Source organism: Anthonomus grandis, chromosome 22, assembly GCF_022605725.1.
Source record: "Anthonomus grandis grandis chromosome 22, icAntGran1.3, whole genome shotgun sequence".
NCBI lineage: Eukaryota > Metazoa > Arthropoda > Insecta > Coleoptera > Curculionidae > Anthonomus > Anthonomus grandis.
The window spans coordinates 40393476-40399475 of NC_065567.1; positions in this window are offsets into that span (position 1 = coordinate 40393476).

Genomic DNA, 6000 nt, shown 5'->3' on the forward strand with positions numbered 1-6000 from the left:
TCATTGCCCAATGACTCCTGTTAATTATTTAAAAACATCTGTCACCCAATTAGAGGATAATTCAATTATAATAATTCCCAAAGATCAAGAAAAAATAAATTTTCAATGCCCTAATCAACACACCATTGAAACAATCAATCAACCAACATTAATTCTACCCAAAAGTTGTATTGTCAAAATAAAGAATGATTATTTCGATTCTCAAAAATCAGATTCTATTAACTTAAGATTAAAACTACCACCAATAACAATTAATGAAGAACTAATTAAAAAATTAGAACCCTTAGAACTCGAAGAAATTAATTTAAATAATATACACGAAGAATTAAAAAATGTCAATAAATTAACAACACACCCCTTAGAAAAACTAAATATTATCAGCTCAGGTGTATCTGTAACATTAATTATAATTATTATTGTAGTAATAATAGGGATAATAATCTTTGTATATTATAAGTATAAATGTAAAACAAAAGAAAATGTAAAAGTGGACATAAAATTGAATCCCCTTGAAAAACAATCCTTCGAAAATCAACCCCGATTTTCTCAGACTTAAGGAGGGAGGAATTATATGGCCATTTCCGATGATCTAATAATAATTAATCATTGTATTAGTCATAATTAGTCATAAGAATAATGCTTGTCTCAGCTATTTTCATATAATTATAAATACGACTCCAGTCATTTATGAGTCAGTCCATAAGTTGCTTCGCCGTAGATCACATATTTAGTAATTTTGTAAAATAAAGTTTTTTAAAAAGCTTAGTTGCGAATTACTGAATAAAATTGTTCTTATCACTAAAAAGAATGCGTCTATTGTGTTCTCGCATACCCGGTTTTTCTGGCTAGATGCTAAATTATTATTGTACACCGTAGAATCAATTTTAAAGCAACTGTCTGTGATACAACCCATCAATTTAAACCGTTTTTGTTAAAAAAATAATATTTTATATATTCTATGTTACCTGTGTGTCCTGTAAACATGATTTTTTATGACAAGCAAAATCACACTGTTATGTAAGCAATTTTATCATTTTTTTTTTGTTGTGTAATTTTTTTTTAATTCAAATCTAAGATTTTGTTGTTTTTTTTTTTTTTTTGTTTTTCTATTTTTTTCTTTTTTGGTGGTATCAACATAACCCCAAAAAGTTAAATTTTGTTTATATATAATAATCCTTTTTTATTGTGTCTTTTTTGTTACCTTAGGGCCCTGATGAAGCAATAAAATTATTGCGAAACGTTGGCCAGTACATAAAGTGACGTTTGTTTTTATTCCTTCGATCCCATCCCACAACTAAACTCAAGATTATAAGTTAATATTTAAGTTTTCGAAGAAAAAAACGTTTCTTTTATTTAATTTTTAGTTGCGCCCTCTTGCGGTGAAATACGAAACTTAAAGATAATTTCCAGAATTTTCTCATGGCCACTTTTATAATAATAAAAAAAAATCCATAGTTGCCAGATGTACAGGTCCTGAGATACAGCCGCTTACCTCGCTTATTTGGCCACCCTGTACAATACTTCCATCATTTTTTATAGCAAGTGCTATACTGCTTCTTCGTTTTTGCGGATATTGTTATATAATTTATCATCGTTGAAATTATAGATTCGAACAAGCCCATTTTTGTAAAGGATTGCCGGAAAACTTCCCAGCCACCAGGGAAAGCGATTTACACAATGGATGGCTCTCCCTGAAAGGAGATATAAGTAAGTTATATTTTGGTGGAAATATTAAGGGTTTTTGTTTAAGTAATTCAACGAAAACGGCAAACCTTGGTTGAGAGGGCCAGTATGGAACTATAAGTTTACCTGACGCTTTTCTTGTTTTAATTTTTTATAAAACTCTAGGAATTAAAGAGAATGGAGGAAATGCATAAAAATTTAAATTTTCTCAATTAACAGTAAAAGCATCAAAAATAGACCTAATCCGGATCTGGACTCCATGAAATGTATCTTAAGCATTTTGTGTTTTGTTTAGTTGCAAAAATGTAGATTTCTGGTGAGTTGAAAGATACGACTATTGCTGCATAAACACTCAGGTTTAATTCGTATTTAGTTTCTGTTGGTGTTATTCTAGACAGGGCCTCCGCGTTAATATTATCTTTTGTATTAATATACGAGGTCCAAATTAAAATTTGTCTTTTTTCATATCAATCCCACAGTTCTCTAGATTTACTGTTTAATTGCTTGTATCGTGTACTTCCCATTCTATTAATTGTAGCAATAGCAGTTATATTATCTACTCTAAGAAGAATGTTATAGTTTTGTTAATTTTTTGCGAAGCATTTTAGGCCATAGAATGCCGCTTGAAGCTCCAGAATATTTATACGTTGATTTCGTGCTATGCTGTTTCAAAACCCTTACGCTCCCTCACTTTTACAGAATGCTCCCCAACCTGAGATAGACGCATCTGAATATATTTTAAAATTAAAAGTCTTTTTTGGCAATGTTTTCAGACCACCAATTAAATTCAACTTTTAAGTGATAAGGAATTATGATTTTTCTATTAAAATTCATGTTATTGCATTTGTAGCAAACCATAATTTAACCCTAGTGATCCCACAAAAGAAGCAAAATCTCTAATTCTGCAGTCAACTTTTCCTTGAAACTTAACAATTAGCTTTTTTAATTTAGTTATTTTTTCCTCTGGTAGATACATTTTCTTAGAGGAAGTGTTAAAAACAAAACCTAAATATGTAATTTCTTTAGTTGAAATTAAAACAGTTTTTTCAAAATCTATAATAAACCCCAGTAAATTAAGCTTTAAGCCAAATTGCCAAATTGGTGTACTTGAGGCATTCACTGCTTTTTGCCATAATCAAAATGCCATCTAAATATATGACTAATTTGCAGCCTAGCTTACGTAGACATATGACCACTTCTTTCACTACTTTAGTAAAAATATAGGGGGCTACATTCAGTCCAAAAAGTACACAGTTAAATTCAAACAATTCACTATTAAACTTAAATCTTAAGTACTTCCGGTATTTTTATGCTATAGGTAACAAAAAATATGCGTCTTTTAAATTTAATTTTGAAATAAGAAACAAAATGATTACCTCCATTAGGCTTTTTAATTAGAAAATAAGAAGATAGAAACTGACTCTTCGTATATTTACATTTTGAAATAACTCTTTTTTCTAGTAATGATTCTATTTCCAAGAAATACTCCTTTTTATTGCAAGGATTTTTATCAATAATCAAGTTATTTTTAGGTTTTGTAAGAAATAGTTATTTAATCCCTGTAACCCATTCTAAGACCTTAGTATTATTGGTTAATTGTCACCATTGACTCTTAAAGTTTTTTAATCTACCAGCGATGGTTAATTTTGGTACCTCTATCGCGTGGAGTTCGTGGATCGCCGATAAGTCTGACGAGGACGATTCCCGGTTGAAGATGATGCTCTCCTCCAGCAGCCTGTCCTCCCCTCCCCCTGTTGGTTCTCCTGTTTTTTCTTGGTCCTGTAATGAAGGGGCTTGAAGTTTAAAAAAGTTGATCCCCGATCGTCCAAGCTCCTGAGTAGTCGGCATAACAACTTTCTTGCTTGGCTTTTTCAGGCTCTGCCCCGTTTGTATCACGATCTGACATGACTTAATTTTAGTCACAAACTCACTGCTAAATAAGTATTCATCTATTACACTATGTGGAGCAGCTGTTCCTCGTAGCTAATTAGTGGATTTATTTTAAATATCTTTTTTACAGATATGGCATTTGTACATTTAGAAAAAGTAAAGAAGCATCCGACAACTGTTAAATTAATTGGATACTGCTACTGAGCGCTGCTTCCATTTTTCCGTTAAAATAGAACCAACTACTAAAAGACCCGCACAAAGTTGCTCTTGTAATGCAATGAAAAATCTATAATTTTTGCTATCTGAGGCATTAATATAGAATTAATTTTCTCATTTAGTTTTGGAGGAGAAAAGTGGGGGCAATTTTCTGGACACGGATATTTAGCAATTAAATCTTTGGGCATCTCCAATGGAATTCTAGCAGTTAAAAATGTAGACCATCTAGCTACTAATTCTTCATGTAATTTAGGGTCCTTGATAGTCGCCGCGATTGGATTTTTACCCAGCAGTTCCGTAAAATTTAGAACCCCTGGAGCTTTTAGGATCTTGGCGTTCATCTAAATGATTTTCTTCTGGTACAATCAACTGTATACTTTAGTCCGAACACTCTCTAGGCAATTCTGTATTCTGCGCTGTGTGCAGCACTCTTTCCGATTCCGATTCTGAACTTTCAGTGGAATCTTAAATCGTAAAAAGAAAGCTGTAACACGTAGCAAAATACCATAAAATTGCTTAATTATAATGATTTCTTTACAAATTTATTTCTTTATTAGTTATAAGTAAGGCAAACAAGATGTTTGCGGGCTTACGCAGTCAAAATGACCACACCCAATAGAAATTATAACACAATTAGTGTAAATGGACCTTTTTGTTAAAATAACCACGCTATTAATTTCGTAATACTAATTTTTAAGAAATAAAATATTTCAGGGCTTTAGCAGTCAAGATAACTACACCCATTATAATTTTGTACATAAGATGTCTCAAATAAATAATTATTTTTGATCTATTGATCCAATTTTTTTTTGTCTTTCCAAGCGTGCAAATTTTCTTCGCATGTCAGTTTATTCCTATAAAACTTTCTTTTTTCAGGCACTCGGCATAATGGCGGCACTTTACAATAAACACGATCTAAATTTAACAATTTTCGACCGAAATGATAACACTAAGAAAAATGACAAAAACACCGTACGTGAAGGCACTTAAATTTGAACTAAGGCTAGGACCTGGAATGCATGGCCACCAAAAAAGTGTGTTTACTTTTAAAACAGTGCGTAACTCATTAAAATATGAATGTTATCACTTTAAAAGTCGATTTCGCCTTTTAAAAAAGGTTTATTTAATAAGGGAATTATTATTTAATTAATATAATTATTAAAGCTTCAAAATTTAAATGGACATAGATTAAATATACAACTTAAAATTATTATGTGTGCTGTATTTATACAAAATAGTACAGCGGTGTCAGCGGTTCTCATGGTAGGAGCATCGGACGTAGACAATGGTAGAGCTGCGTCAGCGGTTCCCATGGTAAAGGAATCAGGCCACCGGTTTGCTAATCGACACACGTGTGTGGTTTTGTATTTCAACATATAACAGCTCCCTCATTTAGTTAAAAGTTGATACCTTGCAGCAACTTTTTAGGGCAAGGTCAACTCTGTGGAGTCCTCGGGGGAGTCATCAGGATGAACGGCAGGTCTTCTTCTGGGGAGGATGCCGCTGAGTCCAAAGTTTTGGAGTTTGCGGTTATGAATTCTCGAGCTTGATGGGAAGTCATCTGTCGAAGTGGTACTCATCGTTAGCATCGGTTGTCTCTTGCGTTTACATTTTATCCAAATGTAAATGGCAACGAAAAGGACAATTAGGGTGATTGAAGTAATAGTAAACCAGGAGATGTGTTGATTTATTGAAGGTTGTTGTATCATTTGTTCCAAATTTTCAGAGTATTGATCCAGTTTGTGTTGAGCAATATTGAGATCGTCTGTATCGATCTTATTTAGTTTTAAAGGTTGAAGATCTGGGATATATTTTTTAGTTGGTAAATGCTCACAACATTTGTAGGGAATAAGTACGGGCTGATTTTTATAGCTGATATTTTGATAGGTTTCAACAATATATTTTGCTTGAACTCTGGTGCTACCAATGAAGGCTGTACTAGAGGGTTGAAGTTGCGGGATACTATTTAGATTAGCGATACTAAAGGAGGGTTCTTTTCCTATACATTTAATGGTGATGGGTAGTGGATCAGACAGTGGAATCAACCATAAGTTTTGGTCTATATTTTGGACGTTATAACCTTTGGCTAGGAGAACGTTAACTTGGCAGGTTTGTGGTAATAGTTGGGCGTTTTGCTTCAAGAGTTGTGCTTCACAAATTGCATCTCTATCGATTGGATGAGGTAGTGTGTCCAGGCAGATTTCCTGACTT